This window comes from Propithecus coquereli, unplaced genomic scaffold (assembly GCF_000956105.1).
Source record: "Propithecus coquereli isolate 6110/MARCELLA unplaced genomic scaffold, Pcoq_1.0 Scaffold5, whole genome shotgun sequence".
Classification (NCBI taxonomy): domain Eukaryota; kingdom Metazoa; phylum Chordata; class Mammalia; order Primates; family Indriidae; genus Propithecus; species Propithecus coquereli.
Window position 1 is genome coordinate 12,892,951 of NW_012150840.1, and position 24,119 is coordinate 12,917,069.

General features: G+C 46.1%; 1 protein-coding gene across 1 annotated transcript in view; it reads right to left on the reverse strand.

Moving 5' to 3' along the window:
- DPF3 (D4, zinc and double PHD fingers, family 3) overlaps positions 1–24,119 on the reverse strand; it is a 233,774-nt gene that overhangs the window by 134,341 nt on the left and 75,314 nt on the right. The window lies entirely within an intron of this gene.

Sequence of the window (24,119 nt, forward strand, 5' to 3'; positions counted from 1 at the left end):
AGTCCTGCTCCAGAAGCAAGTAGCTCTGCAACAATCTTCTGCATGGGATCTAGAGGACATCAAGCTTCTAGAAGCCCCTCATTAACATCCCCCATCAGCCACACTTTGTTCTCAGAGGTCACCAGCAAAGACACTGTAGATGAACCCTAACCACCAGCAAAGATACCCAGATCTCCATCACTATGGAAGAGAAACACTCCATATAAACAAAGACTAGAAGGGCAGAGGAGACATCCTATAAAAGTAGGGCTATTGTAGGGGAAGAAGATGTAGAGGGGCCATCACTAATCTTTTAAAATCACATATTTAAAGAAAAATAACTTTCTGATGGAAAACAAAAGGAGTATTTTAAATAATAATAGCTGAATTTTGAATTCAAAATAATTCCATTCCCGGAGTTTAAAACACAATTAGAAAGACCTTTCTGGTTGGTGGAGTGATGATCTGATTAAGCACAGCAAATTTTATGTTCCTGACTCTTTGGTATCCTTGGACATGTGGTGATGCTATTAATTTTAAGATAGTGTCCTTTCCAAAGACCAAAAAGAAAGCATTGATATAACTGATCAAATGTAAAGCACAAAAATAATCAATGAGATCAAATACCTAATAAACAAAACATAGGCACACAGTGGAGGCTAATAAATGGCTCAAGGAAATTCAAATGTAATAACATAACGTTTACCAGGTACACTTGAGCCTCTTACTTGGGGTTGGGGGGGAGAAGGGGTGAGAAGGGGAGGAGACACAGGAACTGCAGGGGCAAAAGGGAGAATCTATTTGCTCATTTTGAAGAAACATTATGAATGTCCCTTTGTTTTAGTTCTATGTAGATTTGAGGAAGCCAAAATCTAGGAGGGAAAGTCTCTAAGTTAAAAATAATATTTCTTAACCTAAATATTTTAAGAGGAATAAAAAAAAAAAAAAAAGCAAAGTTGGGTTTTTTTCCATTTTTTTAAATTGTGGTAAAATACACATAACATAAAATTTACTATCTTAAATGCACAGTTTAAGTACAGTTAAGTGGTATTAAGCAAATTCATGTTGTTGTGCAACTATCACCACCATCCATTTCCAGAACTCCTTTCATCTTGCAAAACAGCAACTCTGTACCCATTAAACAAAAACTCCCGTTCCTTCTTCCCCCCAGCCCTGGCAACCACCATTCCACTTTCTCTTTGATTTTGACTACTCGAAGTACCTCCTATAAATGGTATTGTACAGTATTTGTCTTTTTGTGACCGGCTTATTTCACTTAGCATAATGTCCTCAAGGTTTATCCATGTTGTAGCTTGTGTAAGAATTTCCTTTATTTTTACAGCTGGATAATATTCCATTGTGTGTATATACCATATTTTGTTTGCCCATTTTGCCGATGGAGACCTGGGTTGCTTCCACATTTTAGCTATTGTGAATAACGCTGCTATGAACATGGGTGTACAGATATCCCTTTAAGACCCTGCTTTCAATTCTTTGGGGTATATTCCATGAGTAGAATTGTTGGGTCACATGGTCGTTCTATTTTTTATTTTTTAAGAAAGCACGATACTGTTTTTTCATGGTGGTTGTACCATTTTACATTCCCACCAACAGTATACCAGGGTTCCAATTACTTCACATTCTTACCACCACTTATTAGAAAGCAAAGTCTTAAATGGACTTGTCCATACTCTTTTTAGAAAATCAATGAGTCAGATTCTACCAAAAAGCCTTAAGCAAATATCTTATTACGGGAGAATATAACCCTGGAAGCTTCTGAGACATCATTTGGAAATTGCTTGTTGATAAGAGTCTGGAAAAAAAAAAAAAAACAACAACCCTTTGCTCCTTTTTTACCTCTGAACATCTTCACAAGGAAGGCATAACATGTTCAGAAAGTATCCTGGCAGTTGCAAAACCAAACTGTATTCAAATTATAATAGTCACACAGCTGGAAATGAATTGGGGGAGGGAGATGAAAGCCCATTAAAATGCTGTAAAGCAGAATGGCATATAAGCTGATGTAATCAAAGCTGGTAACAAGGATCATGAGATTGATCAAAAATAAAGAACCATTTTCCACAAAGTGTTCATCTGTGTCACTCCAGCTTACATGCCTTCTGCTAAGGCGATGTAGCTTAGTGCAACAAAACTTTCGCAGGCAGCTTGGCCCAGACAAGATGACACAGCCTGTTCAGGGTGTCCTGGCCACTTAGGCTCCCATCCGAAAAACAGCAACCAGCCACGCCACATCGACGAGAACCGATGAGAATGCGTGATGGAGAGGTGTCCAATGTGCGAAACAGTAATCTGCTTTCCCACGATCTTTTGACAGGCTGCCAAAAAAGATGTTAACTATTCTAGCCCCCAGAAATTCTGCTAAAAAAAAGAACCCATAAAATCAGGTCCAAAAAAAAAAAAAAGAAAAAGAAAATTGTACACTAAAACTCATCTACTGGAGAGAACAGGATTCCAATTTCAAAACCAACTTCTGGAAGCCAATACAAAAGAAATCTACACAGTAGGATTTCAAATTGCACTTTTCCTGATATGCTAGTAACTCACTTCCAACAGGGTCAATCCATACAAGAGGAACAAGAAAGTGAACTTGCTCCAAATGAAAAGAGAGGTTGGCCAACATCAGTACCTGACACCAAATGGACTGAGAAAGTCAAACAAGATGGCATACCAGGAGAAAATTAATTTCGTCTTGAACACGTTCCACTTTCATAACATGCAATGTTATTAGTAACAGGCATGCTGAGGGGACGTGTATATTTTTAAACGTAATCTTTGTGTGAATGATACCTCTCTTATGTAAACAGAGGAGACTTTCTGCAGACTAGAACAACTGTATTAAAGATCGAAGCTGCAAAAGCGTGACATTCAGCAGCTCCTTTCCATCGCCTCCAGGGAAGTCACTTTTAAACAGACCAGGTGCTGGCAGAGATTCGGAACCAAAATTTAAAGGCTTTTTCAAGATACAGGAGGAGAAAAGAGACTTCAACCTCCTTGATAAATTCAAGTAACACTTCTCCAAAAGTTAACTAGCCAAAATCTTCACAGGGCTTGCTACGCTCTCTAGAAGAAAATCAATGGCTAGGTCTCACCAACCTGTAGCAAGCAATTTAAACAGTAGAGAGGACAAATGTCCTTTCCAATATGCTATTTCTACCAAAAATTAAATCCCTCAATGATGGGATTCAGGAGCGACATTTGCATTCAAGTTGGAAGGGGCAAAGGGAGCAGGAAAAGGCTTCTGGAGGATGGTAACCAGCATGCTCTGGTCAGGTCAGCCACAGACCAGCCCCAGCCACCACCTGTTTGCACCAACTGAGGGAGCTGGACAGCCAAAGGATGATCAATGTCTTGGACCCAAGGAAGCTAGCACAAGGCTGGGCAAAATGATGTTCTCTTCAACAACTGACTTCAAGCTACTCAAGGCTACAACCAGAATTAGGGAAGGCAAGAGGAAAAAATTGCTGAGTTCCCCAAGAGAGCTAGCTGGACGCCCCCATGGCCTGCTGGTTGGAACAGTGATGGCTGCATGGTCCTAGTGGGCTTTGCAAGGAGTGGGGGTCCCTTGTGATCCCATCTGGAGTAAGGAGAGCTGCGAGAGGTGAGCATTGCTGTGGGAGACTTCCAGTGACCCGCCTTGAGCATATCTGTGGAGAGAACGGATTATTCCAGGGAGCCAAAGAAGACTCAGGGTGGGGAAACAATGAGACTTTTCCAAAATGACTGCCAACCAGGCTCCAAAGGTGATTTTCAGAGCCTCTCATACCCCCACCAAGACCCTCTGCTCCTCTTCATCCAACCCCCCACTGTCGAGACTTCTCAGGCTCTCTCAGACTCTATGTCCACTGCCCTGAGATGACTCTCAGGTCCAACTTTCCAACCCAGACACCTGCACTCCTCCCTCACGCTGCCCCTCTGGTTCTGTGTTCTGACCCAAGGGCAGGTGTCCTGCCATAGCTGAAATGTATGTCCAAAACCAAATTCCTCATCTTCTGCCAGAAGCCTGCTCCCTCCGCAAGTCTCCATTCTTCTATGGCGGGGGCCTCAGGCAACACTGCTCTCCATCTCCCTAGCAAGTTGGCCTTGACTCTTCCCTTGCCTTCATCCCATCTGGCACTGACATTTCATTTCTCAGGGAGTTATCTTTTCTCTCCATTCCCAGTGTGTGGCCACAAGTCCCCTCTTGCTATAAAAACAGGACCTTGGCCCATTACTGCTATCTGTGCACACAGCAGAGATAAACAGAGATAAAGAAGAGCCTGGCCTGTGGCAGGATTTCTGATCCCTCCTTCCCCAGTGGTGCCTCCTCTTCTCTTTGGCCACTGGTCTTCCTGCTGTCTCACTCAGTTGCCCCTACCTCCAGAGCCACCTACAGACGCACATTAAAGCTCATCTACACAAGTATGATGACTTCCCGCTCTTTGCATTTAAATATGTTTAACTTGAACTATGCGTGGAAAACTCTGTCTCCTGTTTAGTTTTTTAGAATAACTGGCAAGCAGGGGGCAATATTTAGCAAGGTGGGGGAATCTTTTTATTTTCCTTGAAACTGTACTGTTCCTAAAGAGGTCCTAAAGAGGTTTTTTTTCAAAAAACCAAATTCAGTGTTTGTTACAGACTGAACTGTGCCATCCCCACCAAAAATGTATATGTTGAAGCCCTAACTCCCAATATGATGGTATTTGGAGATGGGAGGTAATTGGGTAGAGCCCAAATGATAGGATTAGGGCCCATATAAGAAGAGACAGAGAGTGTGTCCTCTCTCTCTCTCTCTCTCTCTCTCTCTGTGTATGTGTTTCTGCCATGCGAAGACACAGCAAGAAGGCAGCTGTATGCAAGCCAGGAAGAGGATCCTCACCAGGAATCTGACCATGCTGGCACCCTGATCTTGAACTTCCCAGCCTCCAGAACTGTCAGAAACAAGTGTTGTTTAAGCGGCCCAGTCTATGATATTTTGTTATGGCAGTGGGAGCTGACCAAGGCGGTGTTTCTAGATGTTTCAAACAGGAAAGGACTAAGGAGGATGGGTGAGAGAGATTTCAATCCCCTTCCTCCCTTATTTTATCTTCTTCCAACAAAGATAATAATAACAACACTATTAATAATGTCAATTTCAACTCAACTCAATGTTTAATATTTGTCTTCCCTACTAGAGCATAAACTCTATGAGAAAAGGGACTACATCTACAGGACCACTGCACACAGCCACTCTGGCTGGGCACTGAACAACTCTAGAGGTGTCATTCATGTCAACTTCAATGTGAAGGCCACCCCCTGAAGTTGTATAACCCAGTGGCCCTGTATACCTTACCTTCTTACTGATTTACCCTCAGAGATCAGCACAGAGCCCAGCACACAGTAGGTGCCCAGTAAGTCTTTACTGAGTTGCATTAGACAACAACTCCCATTCCACTCACCTAGGGCAAGCATTTAAATGAGAGCAGTTAAGCATACTCGGCATGTGCACAATCTTCAGAGTCTTTTTCACACATAGGTTGGTGATTTAGACTGTGTGGCTGTCTACTCAAAACCTCAGAAAAAAAAGTCACTCTCAAATCCAGTTTTTAGTCTTTCATTGCTCAGTATAGAACCCACGTTGGCTACCAATGTTGCCCAAATTCCTCTGCCAGGCCATCGAGGCCCTCAGAAAGCCAATGTATTAGAGTAGAGTGGAAAGAAGACTTGGAATCAGGCACATGTGAGTCCAGGTCCACCACTTACTGGCTACACAATCCTGGGCAAGTTAATTACCCTCCCTGAGCCTAAAATTCCACCACCCGCAATATGGGTAACATAATCCCTATTTCAGGTCTATGAGAGAATTTAACGAGAGAGAACCTCTGGCACACATGCCTACAATCAATCGTTGTTCCTTTCTCCTTCCCCAAAGAGCAGTATTTTCTGCCACTTTGTGGCATGAGCATCTGCCTGAGCAGGCTGATGCCTCCCCATGTGACACCACACTCACTATGGCAGTGTCTTCGAGGCTGTCAGGCCCATCCAAACCTCCCTCCCAAGACAGAAAGCAGCCAGGACACCAAGCTGAACCTCAGGCATCGAGGAGAACTGAGCAGCTGGTACGCAAGGACCCCGCCATCCACCCAAAGGCTTCCCTAAAGTGCAGAGACCACACATGGCTTGTTTGTTGCTCTAGCCCAAAGCCCAGCAATGTTGGGTTGAATGAGTGAGTGAATGAATGAATCCTCCTCTGACCTCCCTGCATATATGAAGCTGACAGCTCCACCCCTGGACCCCAACAAAATACTTTACTCATTGTCCTTCCTCCCACCTGGAACTCCTGCCTTCTGCCCTTGCCCTGGCTGATCTTAGCCTATTGAGGGGCTGGCTGAAGTCCTACCTCTTCTAGGAAGCCTCCCAGGTTATCCCTGCTTGCTCCCTGCCTTCTCTGAGCTACCAAACAGTCATTTGGGTTTTGTCAGTCTCTGCCACCTCCTTATCTCTCCCCACTCAATTAGGCTGTAAGCATCTTAAAGATGAGACAGAGCTATGTACTTGCATGCTACCCAACCAAACACAGTGCTGGGACTATATTACAGAAGCATGTGGATTGCTTGATTGAAATGCCATGATATCCTCAGCAAACTAATGGAAGCTTCACATTTGAGAGATGCTCAGGATGCTCTAACTTTTTCCACATGAACATGAGGTGAGCCTGAAGTTACCCGGCTTCTTCTCTGGAGCACAGGATTGAGCATCTGAAAACAGACATCCTGCAAGTTCAAATCCTACTAAATTTGTTCCATATCCTTAAAAAAGGTCACTTCAGCTCTTGAGATTTTCTTTTCACTATCTACACAATTCATGCGCCCTGCAGGATGCCACAGAACTAACATTCCCCTTCTCTGAATTTCACAAGAAGCTCACTGAATACTTGACTGTGACGACATCAGACCTACCCCAGGAGAACCAGCTCCTCCTCTGCGGGTGCAGGAAATGCCCTTCTGTCCTTAGCGAGAATGCCGTCACCCCACTCTACAAAAGGTGGTCTAGGCAGTGGCTTTCATGCTCGGGTTTTGTGAGGGAATCACTAATGGGTGGGAGGCTGTGAAATTCTGATTCTGGAGGTTTGGGATGTGATCCAGACATCCCAGATCCTCCAGTGAGTCTGAGAAATATGAGACTCACTGATTGAAGGATAACTCCCCAACCTCTGAAACAAGAGCATGAACAAGAGGGCCTTGTGGTGCTCTTTGGCCACCGTGTTTGAATGGCAGACCTGGACAGCCCAGTTAGCTGACTTTGTTTCACTCAGCTGGTTTTGTTCCTGTGGTTTTGTTCTTTCAGGCAGCTGGCATGGATTAACCTGGCCGCACTAAACCATAGCAGACTAATCCCACAGAAGTCCTCATCCCTAACAAAATGTCCAAGAGGTCTGGTCAAGGCAAACGTATGGAGAAGATCCGCACATCCTTAGAGGAGTTATTCTGTCGGGGGCTCTGACCTTCATAACGTCACAGGAAGGACACACTGGGGATGAGGGTATCCCTTGTGAAAGTCACATCAGACAAAAAACTTGGACCCTAAAACTCCCACCATGACTTAAACACCGCTCAATTTGATGTTCAGGCCCACTAGACCCGACAAATCCCTCTTCCACCATCTACTCTGGTGAAGACTTTTCAGGGACTTATTATGCAAAGCTGCCTAAGCAAGACGGAATTTATATTGAACCTGGCCATGATTTCTGAGCTGCCACTGGGTGTTCTGATGACATACGCATCTCAGGGTTGAAGTCAAGGGGCTGCCAAGGACAGGAGACCGGAGGCAGGAGAAAAGCTGTGTGATTCCTTCCAGTAAATAACTGGGGGAGGGGTGGGAAAGGGGGGTGCCCCAGGGAGGAAAAGGACTGTTGCTTTTCTTGTATCCAAGGTTTGCCTTTCAAATGGCATCCAGACGTGGCAAAATAAAGCTCTCCTCCGGAGGCTAAAGAATGCAACAAAAGTGGGGGTGGGGGGAACCCTGCTTTATCTAGAGTGAATCATACCTAGAAAGAAAACACACATCCATCACAGAAACTTCATTGATTGAGAAAGTATTTTTAGTTTCCCCGGACTGAGTCCTTTCTCAAATCCTAGCTCTGAGCAGGGCACCCGTGTGTTTTCTCTTGGGTGTGATCACCTGCAGAAGCAAACCATTGATTAGAGACAATTCTTAGACAAACAGACCCTCAGCCCCCATCTTTGCTGCGGGAATGCAAGGGTCTCAGTGCTGCCCTCCCCAGTAAAGGAAATATTGGTCTGGCATTTAACACAGCCACAAAGAACATGTCCTTCTATAATCAGTTCTCTATACAGCAGCCCAAGTGGTATTTTCAAAATGAAAATCAGACCATGATATTCTCTCCTACTAAAATATATCTAGTGCCTTCTTACTACTCTTGGAACAAAACCCAAATTTTTTCCCATGCCTACAGGGCCCAGACGGTCTTGCTGTGCTCACTTGTCCTACATCATCCTGTCCCCTGCCCCATGTCCACTAGGCTCCATCCTCACTGTACCCCTTTCTGTTCCTCTCATATGCCAAGGTCACCTCCCCTCAGGACCTTTGTGTATGCTGTCTCCTCTACCTAGCATGCACTTCTCCCAGATCCTCCATGGTTGGCTCGGAAAAGCCTTCTTTGACTCACTCTATCTAGAGTGCCCACCCTATCCTTCTGCCCTCTCCCTGGCTAGCTCATATCCTACTTTGGTTTCTCATAACACTTACCACTATGGACATGTTTCTCTTTCCCAGCTGATGGTCTCTACACAACTCAACTGTAAGCTCCATGAGAGGAGGGTCCTTGTCTCACCAGATCCCCGGCCCCCAACACAGGATTTGGCACATGGGAAATGTTTGACGGATATCACTGAACAGATAAATGAAAGGTCTAGGCCGACCTGCAACAAACAGTCTGGGTGTGGGAGCCTGGCCTTCTAGAGGGCGACAATCAGTGCTGGTGGGAGGCGCCCAGCACAAGCAATGGCGATCACACCACCGCTGCATCACGTCTCACCCTCCCTGCCCAATACATCTATGACAGCAGGCCAGTGGCCCATTCCACAGTCCATACTCCAGTTGTGCTCACGGCCCCACAATGCCAACCAGGCACCCCAAAATCTGGGGCTGGGGGGGGTCAAGTGGATAAACAGGCCATTCATGGCATTAGTTACTGCTTTCTCTGTCCAAAAGGGACATTCTAGGCCTCATATTGGCACTGTAAACTAGCAGCACCAGAAGACGGTCTCCAAGGCACCATTCCATTTCCCCGAAAGGGCCTCTCTCTGGATTAACCTCTGTGTGTTCTTTCCCAGAGAGCTGATCCATGTCCTCTTGCAGAGCCCTGAGCCCAGGAGTGGTGCCAGGGGCAGCAACGGGATGGGGGTGGGGAGGCTGCTTGACAGGAAATCAATGGGAACTGAAGGTCATCCGGAGGGCACTATCTCCCCATCATGCACCTGCTGAGATGGGATTTGTGGTCCTGACCTCACTTGGGGGCCTCTGCCCTCTTGTCAGAATTGGTTAAAATCAGCCTGCAGAAGCAAATGCCCTGCACACCAAATGATCGCCAGGATGCTCTTCTAAGGGACACCCAGTCAGACAAAGCAGCACTGAGTCTCATTTAACCTGCCACAAGGTTGACAGTCACCTCAATTTCTCTTAGCAGCCCCCTAAGAAAACTGTCTCGGGCCCGCCGTTTTTTTGAGGCACATACTTTTACACCTTTTAATACAGACAGAACAAAGCCAGACTGACCAAGAAGCTGACTATGTCCCCAAACTTCAGTTCTCTGGTGGAAGAAGTGAAAATACGCTGGGAACCAAGAAGACCAAAACAAATCTTGAGTGCACCCTGGAAGTGCCCTCCTCACCTCTGTATCCCAGGATAACGACAAAGGACACTGAAACCTCTGTACTGCTTAAGAAAGATCTCTTTTTTCTTCTCATCCCCAAAACTATCAGGCAGCTTGACTGCATTGAGAATCCGATTCTCCTTTCCTCGCGCACCTATTTTCCCAAGTTCCCATCCTCCCCTCCTTCCCATGCCTTCCCCTCCACCATCTTCCTTCCCAATCCTTCCACCTCATCAAGAGTCACTCAACATACAGGTCAGGAGCAAAGCAATCAGCCCAAGTCTCCAACCCAAAAGCTGAAGACGAATCTGGTATAAAAATGAGGAGGAGACACCCTCAACATATTTTTAGAAGGATGACAAGATGATGGTCATAATAATAAAAGTGGCATAGCTAATATTTATTGTGTGTTTACTATACGTGCCAGGCACTGGGCTAAGCACTTTACACGTATTATCTCATTTTACCCTCATACAACCCCATACTATTATTCCTCCCATTTGACAGATTAGCAAACTGAGGCACAGAGAGTCTTAAGTGATTTGCCTAGGGACTTATGTGGCACTGTCAAGATATAAATCCAAGCAATCTTGGTCCAGAACCTTGCTCTTGGCCACTGTACCATCAGCCTCTCATGAGGGCACTTTTGCCCTTTCACAATGAGTTTGCCTCCGGAACTAGAATAATCGGAACAACACTTCTTTTCTTAGAGGCACTAAGTTTTTAAGAGCATCACCAATTTGCTGGGTAATCTTAGCTATTTCTCTTCTTTGTGCTTCAGTTTCCCAAACTGTCAAATAGTCCAGAGACAAGCCTTCCTATCACAGAGCTACCCTTCAGTAACTCAAGAAGAGAGCGGATGATGGGGCTTCCTGAAAAGATACCATCAGAGAAATACAAAATGTTATTATACAAGTTAGAAACCAAATCCACCCCAAATGTGAGCAAGGGGTGATGGACTGTAAGAGGCTCTGTGGTTCTGAAAATCGACTAAAGGCAGGAAAAGAGAAATGCCAGAAAGTCATAAACTAAAGGGTCAGATAGAAGAATCCCAGAATGTCAGAGACTGTCTAGTCTGATCTTGGTTTTATTGCAAAGAAAATCAATAACCAAAGAGGTAAAGTGATGTCCCCCAGTCACACAGAGGCAGAGGTGGGATTAGATCCTCAGTCCAGACCCCTAGAGTTTAAGGATTTTTCCACCATTTATGGTGAGAGTCTGCAAGCTACAGGCCCTGGGCCAAATCTGGTCCACTAAGAATTTTTGTAAATAAAGTTTTATTGGATGACAGCCATGCCCATTAATTTACATATTGTCTGTGGCTACTTTCATGCTACAGTGGCAGAATTGAGTAGTTGTAACAGAGACCATGTGGCCTGCCAAGCCTAAAATATTTACTATCTGGACCTACACATAAAAAGTTTGCCGACCCTTAGTGCACAGCACAAGACTTGAATAATGAAAGATCTCTACCCTTGGAATGAAAGGAAATAGAATAGGAGACCGAAGAGTCACACAGCTTAAGCAGATAGTTTTACAATTATCTCAGCTTGGTACAACTTAATGAAAACCCATAAATACAGTTAATAATAAGGAAAACAAGCACTGGCTCACCCTAACTATTTAATAATTATGCTTAACTACAGCAAGCAAAACTCATCACTGAAAATTCATTTTTTTCTAGCCTTCCTTGATTTGGAAGTCCTTTAGGAAAACACTGTTGGCCAATGGTGAAACGATGCTTCTGATAGGTGCACAGCCCTAATTTCTTCCTGTTGAGTTAAAGGCTACCGTGGAGGCAGGTGGAGACTTGAGAGCATTGCCCTCTCCCTGGAGCAGACTCTGAGGGTCTTCAGCAAATCTGTCAACCTCTCTGGGCCCTGGGCTCCCATGCATCAAATGGAAAGAATTATCCTCCCATATTCCAAATTATGGAATATGTGCAGAGCCTAATTAAAGGGCAGGGCAGGCCAGCCAGACACCACCCAGGGTCCAATGTCTACGTCATATCAAATCACCACCAGGAATGTAAAAAGTCGGAGAGGCTTTCATTTTCCAGCATCAGCTCAGGCGGAGAACTTTGATGAATAGGACCCAGTTTTCATGCAACAGCCCTGGTTCACATCAAGGTCCCAGCGTAATTATTATTACACCTTTCCCTCTCAAAAGTGCCCTTACTTAGCTGATAAATGATAACGTCATCCTATTGATAAGCTGTTTGGAGTCAGAGAGATATAAGACACACACCTGCTGGACATGACACTGATGTCAATAAATGGGCTTTTAAGGAAGACAGGTCCAGTTTGGTCCAGAGTTGGGGTGCAGGTCTGGGGCCAGAACTGAGTTGTTCGGGACAAGAGAAGAGAGGCTAAGTCTGGTGGCCCTGCTTTTCTATTTGCCCGTGCGCAACAAATATCTAGGGAATATCAAAGTGCGAGCTCCCAAGGAGGCCCGCAGGCTCTAGAGAGGAGAGAGAGCTTCAGAAAGCACTGCATGGGGAAAGAGACGTGCCAATAGGTGCCTACCACCTGCCTGGCCGTGCTAAGCACCTGATCCTCAGTACAAGCTACAGTCCCGGCCCTTCACAGTGCCTGACACTGACTGGTACACACTTGGTAAGTGTTCATTCTGGGGACCTGGACCAAGCGGAGCGCAGACCTCCTGTTCTTAGGAAACTCCTCCCTGCAGGGCTGCACCTCTACCACCAATCCTGCTGAACCACAGGGGCACAAGAGGGCCAAGCTATGTGCCTGTGTGTCACTAAGAGAGACCAGAGGCAAGCAATAAGAAAGGTCCAGAAGAGCTAACTGGAGCGGGAGGCTGTGGTCTGACAGGGAGGAGGGATAGGCAGGGAGGGCAGGGAGCTAGAGAAAGAAGTAACAGAGAAAGAAGAGGAGGGGGAAGAAGGCTGGAGAAGGAGTCAAGGTGGGTGGAGGGAGAATGGCCTCCAGCACACGCCCCACAACCATCAATATCTCTTCGGAGGACAGGTTATCTGGGGAATTTATGCTCTCTAATAATTACCTTGCAGAGGGTTCCACTTATCTTAGCAGAAGAATCTGCCAGTTGCCAGGCACACAGAGTTCCAGTTAATTCCATCAACATTGCCCTCCACCTCTGCCCCGTCTCCCCATCGCTCCCTAGCTCCTTTCGGCTTGGCAGCCCCTGACATCTAACTTCCCTTTGCCTCGCTGGCCTAGGAGAAAGCTGAGTGTGGAAGGGTCTCAGCAACTTCCAGCAGTTTTAAGGGCTCAATAGGAGATGACAAAAGGGTTCGGGAGGTTGTCCTTTATTCATAGATAGGAGAGGTAAGAACTCTCTCCCCTCCCCACAAAGTTGAGGCTAGGCCTACAGAAGTATAGACTGTTTCCAAAGGCTGTGTGGGAAGGGCAGAGCAGTGCAGTGCTTTGGGACAGAGTGATTTGATATTTTTATCCTCTTCTCACAAATGCCATCAGATCAGGTTAGTATTCATTTTATCTTCTTGTCTTCACATCCTGTCTCAAAGCCTTCCCATCCCTATTCCAGCCTTCCAATGATGCCTCCCACCAATGATGGTCTGGCTACTTATTCCCTAACCATCACACGCTGCCTTGGGTGGCTGGGATCTCTAAATGCGTGTCCCGGCCCTGGCTGTGAGTTCCTGGGGAGCAGAGTCCTTGGTGTGCATCTCCTTGTATCCTGCTGTGGAGCCTGGGCAACAATGACAGCACTCAGGCAGCCCTAACTGCAGGCCAGGCACGGTCCTTAGTGCTTAGAAACAGTAATGCATTTCATCATTTTTTTTTTCTTTTTTAGAGATAGGGTCTCACTATGTTGCCCAGGCTGGACTGGAACTCAGGCTCCCGAGTAGCTGAGGCTACAGGCACACACCACTGCATCTGGCTTCCTGGCTTGTATTTCGTCTTTACAACAACCCTATGAGAAAGATGCTATTACCATCCCCCATTACAAGATGAGGACTGTGGGCTCCAAAAGCTTAAGTAATTAGCCCAAGGTCACTTAGTAAGTGGACTAGTAAGTGGCCAAGTCAGAATTTAACCAGGTGGTCTCATTTCAGAGTCTGGGCTCTTAACCACTCCATGCCACACTGCCTCTACAGTAAATGTCGGCTGGGATAGTTCATGTTGTATCTATCCACTTATTTGTGCCATCCTTTTCTAAAATAATAATTTTTATTTAAATAATAATACTAATAGCCATCAGCTAATGGTCATTGAACATGCACAGGTGCCAACCACAGCACTAAGAGCTTTCCACTTAGTAACTGCATCTACCCCAGAGAGAGAAAGGCCATTGTCAGCTCAATGTTCCACACCCTGAGCCACCTCCCTGCCCCCTAGCACCAACCTCCTCCTTGCTCAGGGCCTTTGCACCTGTGCTCCCTCTAGCTGATATTCTCTCCTCTCTTCTTGGCAGGGCTGGACACTTCTGTTCCTTAGGGCCCTACTCGCTTCCCACACCCCAGAGAGAATTTCCCTGAAGTCCTTATTTACAGCACTCACTCTTTACCCAACACTCTGGTTTAGGGTCTTTTTAGCACTATGCCAACTATCAAAAATAATTTTTTATATGTTTATTTACTGTCTGACTTTCTCCCTAGATACATAAGCTCCCTGGGAGAAAAACTAGTCTAGTTTTTTCACCCTGTATCACAGTTCCCAAAACTGGTACCTGGCAATAGTAGGCACTCGATTAAATATTAATTGGGTGAATGAATTGTTTGATGTTCCCACTGAGCCTCTGCAATACATGTTGGCTACTTAATTGGACGCTTTCTTTCATGTAAACACCTCTACCTGTTCTTTCTTTATTTATTGAGACTTTTACAGTGTACCGAGCATCTTGTTGAGTATGATTTCATTGTACCCCACTATGAGGTAGAATATTGTCTTTATCATTCCCATTTTACAGCTGAGGAAACTGAGGTTCAGAGAGGTTACACAGCTTGCCCAAGACTATACAGAATAGAGTAAGATTCAACCCCCATTCTGTCAGCCTCCCTGAGTCTAGGATATTAATCATTCTTCTTCATTGCCTCTGGCTGGGTCCTCTCAGCAACTCAACTCTCCTGACCCTGTATCCCTAAAATCTCCCCAGCCTTACTTCTCCCCTCTGAATGCCCACCACCTCTTCCCCACTGAAATCTCTCTCACCATTCTTCTCACTGCCCCGGGCTGCAGAAGTCTGTCCTGTATGGCCAGCCACTTGTCCCCTTCCCTCCACTTCTGGTGGCCTGGGCCAACAGCAGGTGCCAGGAGCAGATTAGAGAGAGACGGGGTGTGCATTCCCCCAGCCCCTCCTTGCTGGGTACTGTGAGGTGGCTGCGTCGTCTACCGAAGGTCACGGCTCCATGGGGCAGCCCTCTCCACACAGCTAGCTCTTGTGATCCAGTGACCTGACCCCAGGCTTCTGCACCATCCCCTTGTACGTCTCCCTGTCCACACTTCAGTAACCAGGCATGTTACTGGACACTCCGCAGTTTACTCCGCATTAAGCTGCTGCTTTGCTGGAACCCTGACACTTTAACACACGAGTGCCACCTGGCCTCTGCCCTCCCCATGCCCTCCACTGCGCTGTCCCTTCCCCGCCTCCACCCCCCACTGCAGCAGCCTCACAGGCCCTTCCTCACTCTCTGAGGCTGCCGCCTCCCTCCAAGACCTATAAATAAATGCTGATCTGCTGGCTTGAAGGTTTGCCCTGGCAGCCCCTACGCACCTTGCTGACCGCCGAGGCAGTACGGGGGAACTGTGCTCCAGGGGAGCCCTGCCAGGACCACAGCACGCTGCCTGCCCAGACTAGGATGAAAGCTGGGGTTATTGGGTACAACACAGGGATCCCCTATGCTGGGACCAGGTTTCTCCTGTGCAGAGTATTGGGGGACCCCTCAGATGGTATACTGGTAGCTCAAACAAAGCCGACCTCACAGCTTCAGCAATGGCAACACCATTTATAGAGCATCTACTATGTGTTGGGCTCTGTTCTGGGCCACCATTTGCATATATTCACTCTGATATTAACAGAGGAGGAAACTGAGGCTCAAAGAGGTTAAGGAATTTAATCAAACCACAAAGCCACTAAGTGGCAGAACTGGCTTAGAAGACAGGTCAGTCCAAATCTACAGGCTTTGATTTCCCGCCACTGCACAGCCTCATGGCCAATCCCTCTATTCAGCAGGAGGGTCACAGACTCGAACCCAGCCACGGTGGGCCGCTCAGAAATGCCAGCCACCCATGACCAGGAGGAAGGGGAGAGTGTAGAAGGCTCCGTGCTGCCTGGAGTGTCACCTTGTCCAAGGAGCATGGCACAGTTTGGCCATAGCAAGTGCTGCCCTGCCAGGGGGCTGGGACAGGCCCCCACTGCTCCTTCCTGAACCAGCCTCATGCTTGTCCTTGGCACACACCAGCATTTAAACACAACAGGCCTGCACACAAGGACCCCCGTTTCACGCCCAGGACAGTCACAAGGAAAGTCTGAAGGGACAGAGTGGCACAGAAAGGGGGAAGGCTTCCTGCCGCAGGACCCAGAGCCGACTGTGCTTCTGAAGTCCTCCCTGCAGTCAAAGGCACATTCCCTGCTACTGTCACTCAAGGATCAAAGGCTTAGGCTTTGGCTTTGGCTTTTTCTGAAGGCAATGACAAAAAAAAAAAACCCACATTTCTAGTGTTAGGAGCAATTCTTGGAGGCAAACATACTCACTCATACTCGTATGTGAGCATGAACACACACACACACACACACACACACACACACACACACACACCCATACCCACAACGCTGCCACCACACGGCCCAAAATAGTCTACACGTCGGTCCTGGCTCCCACGGGCTCCTGGAGAACCCAGCTCGGCACAGCCTCCCGACCTGGGTCCACATGACGGCTGGCCAGCCCTCAGTCCGCAGAATAGCAAACAAAGCACTCTAAGGACCAGGCAGTGGTAACGCCTGCTCCCACAGACCATTCTCCTCACTCAGTGTGGCCCTGTCTACTGTGCCCTAAACAGGACACGGTCCAATTAGCAGAGGCCATTTCCAGTGACCCAGTGTGAGATGAGACCAAATCTCCAAAGATGCCCTGACCTCCTCTCCCCCAATCCCTCCAAATCTTAAGTCGTTGATGAGACTTCTCTAGGGGAATGACTGCCATAGCAATTTATCAACTGTGGGGAAATATCCAGAATGGAGTATGCTCTTTAAAATAAAAAAACAAAACATAGAACTAAGTGTCATCTTAAAATCTCCACACTACTAGAATTTGAACAATCTCACTCCAATCAAAAATATTCTCTGTCCCTCCATTTAAGCACCGAAAGTTCAAGTCCCCCTAAAGATAGGATGGCAGACATGATTAGATCCAACTAAGCTACAGAGAAACTGAAAACAAAAGAAGGAAAATCAATAGAATTGCCTTGGTCTGACCACTGCTACAAATGAAGTAATAACTTAAGGGAGATTTGGGGAGGAAGGAAACCAAAAGTGTGACACAGAAGCCATGAGGCCATTTAACAAGGCAGCATTGCCCCATATGGACTGGATGGAGAAGACCACTCAAGCTGACAAGACATTCCTGGGGACAGAGGGAGGGGAGAGACAGCCAAGGTCACTTGCTTTCTTATTCATCTAATGGCATGAGGTTCATTGGCATTAAATTCGTCTCTCTCTCTCTCTCTAAAGCAAGACATAAAAGAAAGTAAAAGGCAGGAAATATCCACACAACCTGCAAGTTCATTATTAAAGTGACTGGTAATTTCCAGACAGGTAAAGGCCATATGGGCTCCCCCTGCAACTTCACACCAAGTTTATCTCCATCCTCACGCTCTGCCCCCATCTCTCTTTCATATCTAGGGAAGAAGAAAGGAAATTAACAAGCCTGCATCCACCATCCATCCTGGATCCCCAGTTGGCCACGTAGAGCATCCAGGGATGGGAGGAGGGAGCCGCGACACTGGGAGACCACCGTCCCCACCTCACGCTTGTTGCCAGCAGTTCCCTTGCATGAAAGATGCTGGCAAATTCAACAAGAATTTAGTTGGACCTGCCCATGAGTCCAGATACGGGAAACCTAAGGAACACAGCCAGCTGCATTATGATCCTTGCACCTGCAAGAGAAAATGCCTTCCTGCCCAGCTGGGTTCCCTGGCCCCACTTCAGCCCACCTTGCCGCCTCTGGGTAAGGGTTCATAAAGCTGCTCCTGGCCTATCAGAGTGGCAGCCATTCATTTATCCAGCCAGTAAACATCCGAGGAGTCCTATTCCATGCCATGCGGCCCCACATGGGAGAGAGCAAAGCACTTCAGTGAAGGGCTGAGGCACTGACATTAGGATTCGAGGTTTGAATCCCAGCTCCTCACTTACTTGCTGTCAGATCTGTTGACCTCTCTGAGCTTCACTTTCCTCATCTGTAAAATGGAGATAATACTAGAACCCTCCTCACAGGCTCTCTGACAATAACAAATGAGATAACCTCACTGTGAGTGATCAGTAAATGTTAGGTGTTGTTACTATGATGTGGGGTCCCACCTCCCACTCATTGCCACCACTAGTGGCAGAAAAAGGCAGCTAACTCCCCAACTCTGAGCTCCCAGAGAGTAATGTCTGTTCCAGAGGCCTCTCTGTCCACACAGATGAGCAGGAGCATTTTTCAGTGCCTTCCACTGAAAAATAAAATAATTCCATGCCACTGTTTCAGATTGCCCCACCACCACCACTCCCCCAGTCAGCTGTCTGGCCAATAGGGCCAGTGGTGAGAACACAGCCAGGAGCATGTGGATGATTCAATGCAAAACCATCCCCACCAGGAGAAACCTAAGTCATAGCACAGATCCTCCCAGAAGTGGGTCAAGGGCATCCATCGCCTTTGTTTAAATGGCACTGGGTCACAAAGGAGGAGGAGCCTCAGCAGGTTGGAACTTTGGAATATTCAATAGTACATGTAGAAAGATAAATATTGGTTTCCTACAGCTGCTGTAACAAATTACCACAAACTCAGAGGCTTAAGACAACATAAATTTGTTATCTTATAGTTCTAGAGGTGAGAAATCTAAAATAAGTCTTACAGGGCTAAAATCAAGGTTTCAGTAGAGCTGCATTCCTTCTGGAAGCTCTACAAGAGAATCTGCTTCCTTGTCTTCTCCAGCTTCCAGAGGCTGCCTGTATTTCGTGGTTGTGGCCATTGCATCACTCCAACCTCTCCTTCCATCATCATATCTCCTGCTTGGACTCTGGCCCTCCTGCCTCCCTCTTTTCAGGCCCCCTGTGACCACATTGGGCGGCCAACCCACATAATCCAGGCTAATCTCCCCATCTCAAAACCCTTAATCACAGCTGCAAAATCCCTTTTACCATGTAAGATGACATATTCACAGGCTCCAGGATTAGGATGTGGACATGTTAGGGGGGCCGTTCTTCTGTTTACCAAAGATGGGTTCTGCTGCAAAGCATACTTGAATACTGTCAAAGCAATGGTGAGGAACTGGGGAAAATATAGTTCTGCTCCAAACTCAAGAATATAGAAGCAAAATTTGACAAAAATTTAAAGAAGAAAGCACATGGTGCCTAAAAGCATGGGATTTGGAGCCACACAGCTCTGGGTTCAAATCTCAGCTCTACCACTTAGTATCTATGTGAGCTTCCATTCACCCAACTAGAAGAACTAACTTTGCAGGTCCATGAATAATAAGGAATAAAGAATAAAATGCATGCAGAATCTTTCACTCTATGCCTGGCACATAGTAAACATCACAGAAAACCCTTGGCATATTGGATTTATACAGCATGTACTATGCCTCATATACTATGCTAAATACTATATGTATATGAATTCACTTAATCCTAGCAACAACCCTATGAGGTAGATTTTGCTTATTATTCCCATTTTCCTAGAATGTAGGCCTCTCGAGGGCAGGGATATTTTTTGCATCTTCAGCCCCTAACTCAAATATCCTATGAGTGGTAAATGTAAACTACAAGTATTATTGCTGATAAAAAGAATTGAGAGGTCAGGTGAGTCTGGAATCACCCCAGAAGATTTTATAAAAGTGGAATCTAAAAAGTAGGTAGATTTAGAGAAAAGGAGGAAGGAGAGAGGGTAGGTCATCCCTGTAGGGTGAGGTGAGGCACAGAGAAGTGACAAGAGAAGCAAGGCAGGAGATAAGCCTAAGCACCACCACACATGGACAGGACTAAGTAGAGCCGCCTTCCTGTAGCTGAAGAGTCTGCTAGGATACATTCATTGACTTGCTTTGGCCAATATAGTACAGCAGAAGTTAGGTCATGGCAGTATCAAGACCAGGCCTCAAGAGGCCTTGCAAGCTTCCCCTCTGCTCTCCCGGAACCCTGCCTCGTTGCTTGGCGTGTGAACGAGCTTGAGCTAGCCTGCAGGAGAATACGCAGAGACAAGAAACAGAGACAAGCTGTCCTGGCTGAAGCTATTCTAGAGCAGCCATCCTAGAACCTACCCAAAAGCTGACTGCAGACACATAAGCGAGCCCAGCCAAGATCAGAAGAACCAGCTAGCTGAGCTCAGATCAAAATGCCAACCCACAATTCCATAAGCAAAATAAATGGTTGCTATTTGAAGCCATTAAGCTTTGGGGTGTTTTAGTAAGTAGCAAAACTAACAGATACAGGGAGGAATCAGTGTCTCTTTCATCTTTCTATCCTCAACAGCCAATAAAAGGCCTGGCATGTAACAATTAGATAGTAAATGTTTCATAACTAAAGTATTGAATCGATGAATCAATAACACTGTGAATTAACAAATGACATATGCTGGAAAGTTGAAATTATATAAGATTGCATAATTCTATTGAGATACTTTGGCTTAAGGAATATTTTTAAATTGGGTTACCAGTTACCTAATTTAAAAATCTGCTATTAGTTATAATATTAATACTTACTATTCAGGTGATAGGTACACTAAAAGCCCTGATTTCACCACTACACAATTCACCCATGTATCAAAAAACCACTTGTACCCCCTAAATCTATTGAAATAAAAAATAAAAATTAAATTAAAAAAATAAATAAAAATACATTTTCTTTGTTCTTCATAGTCGACATTCTTTTTCACCAAGTCTAGTCAAGTATAAAAGAAAGTTTCACATGAACTTATAATGTAGGGTGAAGTGATTAAAAATTAGACCAGACTGTTTAGAGATCTGGGTTCTAGATTCAACTCTCCCAATAACTGGGAGACCTTGCTAATTCTCTTAATTACCATTTCTGCATCTATAAAATAGATATTAAATGAAAATTACCCCTCCTTGTCAACCTCACTGGTTTGTTGTAGCATATAAGATAGGGTTTGAAGGCTCTTGGGTGTTTTCCACCATCAATAATTCCGCTTCCTCTAGAAGAGTTTTATTTTTTGATGGTTTCAAGTGTTTTTATAATATATCATCTTATGAGCCCCATTTACCCTTTTGCTATCTTCCTTTTAATATTCTGCATCCTGGTAGCCATATTTTCAACAACAAACAAGCGAACAAACAAATAAATCCAAGGTAGGAAACAGTTAAAATTATCCTTGATAGTGGAGAAAACTGTTGCTCAATCCAAAGAGAGCTGGTGCTTCTGGCACTGAGGATTACATGTGACTAAGGTCAGGCCTGAGACCTGCAAGAGCTACCCTCTAGATCAGAGTCCCAATGGAGAACTATGGGTCCCTACCAGGCTGCACCAGGGGCTGCCAGCTGCTGAGTATGCAGCCCGGTCCCTTTCCTTTTCCAAAGGCTTCTGCCCAGTGTGGGAAGTCAGAGGCTCCAAATTCCAAATATGGCTCTTCCACGGCCTCAGTTCCTGTCTGGGGCCAAGTCATGGGATTAGTGTAGCCGAGTTCTGAGCCTAGGTCTGGCACTGCTAAAAGGAAACTCTTCATCTCGGCAACTGCTCCTACAATGGCAGAACCAGGTTGGAAGTTCACAGAGTGCTCCAGGCACATCAGGACCCTCTTGGATTACTGTCCTCTCCCAAAACTCCCAAGACCTTTGAAACTCACAGTTCTGGAGTAAGCATCAGGTGTCCTTATACCAAGCATCCTTGGGTAGTACAGGCATCCTGTGCCTGCAAGGCAGTGTGCTCTCTTTATCCTATGGATGATGGGGCTGGACAGAAGACGTCAGCGTGTCCACTACTCAACTAGGGGTGGAGAGAGGTGGGGCTGAAAGGATGGGCAGCTCTGGCTCTGCTAGAGTCCCAGGTCTTACTTCACAGTGCAATTGTAAGACCTCCTTCCTCGCATGAACCCATCATCCCTGCTGTGGGTATAGGTCATCTGCCTGCCCAGCTGCCATCCCACCTCCTTCTAGTAACGAGAACCTCCATTTTCCCCTGGGGACCACCTCTCCATCATCAATAGTTGTGTAAAATCAACTCCATGCCACCCCCTGACATCAGAGACTGGCTTGTGACCAGCTCTGGCCAATGAGAAACCCACCCCACCCCCACCACCACCACCAGGCCTTAGTGATCAGTTCAAGGGGGAACATGTGGTCTGAGGCCAGCGAACTGGAATCAATCCTGGAACTTCTGGGGGAAAGCAGCACTTTCTTTCTCTTGGTATGAAAAAACAGATAAAAATGTATACCTGAAGCTGCTAGGAGCCACCTGTCAAGCAGGCCTATCTGCAAAGGACACCAACATAAAGGAAAGTGGAGTTGGGATATGGAGGGGAGATGGAGGAGTCCAGTGACCTTGGTGGGCCCCTAGACCTAGGCACAAGTGAAGCAGAGGCTCTCATGAACTTTCAGTTACATGAGCACACACTTTCCTCTGTGCTTAAGCAGTTTGAGTGAGTATCTTGCAACTCGCAACTTTAAAAAACCATGTCTAATGCACATCCCACAATTTGATTTTCTCAATAGACTCTACCTAAGGCTGAGGATCAAAACACCTCTAGGCTGCTTGAACCCAAATGCTTCTGAAATAAGGATGGTTCACTGTGGCTGTCAGGTGCCACATATCAAACCTGAGAGGCCATCTCAGCCAGAGAATGCAGCTCAGTGAAATGCTCTCTCCAGCTCACCACTCCCCACCCCCACCCCCACCCCCATTGTCTTTACTAAGCCCATTTCCTCCTTTACTTTACCTGCCTGGTCTCTTTACATACATGAGTTTACCATCCCTTATTGGATGGATGGATGATGGATGGATGAATCGATGGATGGATGGATCGATGGACAGGCAGACAAGCAAGTGGTTATGTATTTGCAAGTTGAGCCTGCACACAAATAGGCACAACACAACTGAAGAATTAAAACCTCAGGCCACTGAGGACCATCTGATAATATGGGAAAAGAGATAACCACAGACGGACTTCTGCATGGTTTTGGCCTTTGGAACAACAGGGAATTATTCTCTGGGTAGTTCTCACCCCATAGTTGCTCTCCTCCCTCCCAAGGCAGGGTGGTTAACACAATATCACCAAGAGTGAAGCACAAGAAGAAACCATTCCTGGCATTCACAGGTAGCTATATCAGATGAAAAGCTTCCCTATAAAGTAGCCTCTTCTCAATCCCCAGCATCTACTTGCAGCTGGGCAGCAGCCACAGAAACAGAAAGAGCTACAGAGGATGCAGGCACTGCGTTTTGGTCTCTGGACTTGGAATAATAGCAGGCAGATGTCCACAAATGTATCCATGAGGCTCTGGCCTTGAAACAAGGATATGAGGAGTCCAGGTTGGCCTGGTGAGGGACACTAAGCGGTTCAAAGAACTGAGAAAAAAATAATAATATTAATAGCAGCAATAGAGGCCAGAATCAGAGCCAAAACAAGGCCTGTCCCTCAGCCACCTGGCTGAAGGCATCACCATGACCTCAGGGAGGTAACTGGTGATTCACACAGAACCACACTGTGAACTATTCATCGTGGTTTGTACGCTCACAGTTCAGACAATTTTTTGAAAACTACACATCGTTCACTCTACTATGAATCATATTCCTCCATTTGTTATCTTTGGGAAGTCATCCCAAAGTTCTGAGCAAAGAATTCTTCCAGGGATTGCCAAGGAGTAACAATGTAGCCAGGTGGGTTCGGCTGTCTCTTTGCTCAGGATGTGGGTGTCCGGTGGGGACAGATCAGAAAAGCAGCCCCATACTGAATGATGCCTGGACAAGGCCCACTCATCCTTGAGTTTGCTGCCTTGAACATAAGGCACAAGACACAAAACATGAGGACTTTTCATCTCATGTCTCCTTACAGCCAGGGACTGAAGGCATGGGGCCATGGGAGAAAGTAGAGTTTCACACACAAATACTCCAAGGACATCAA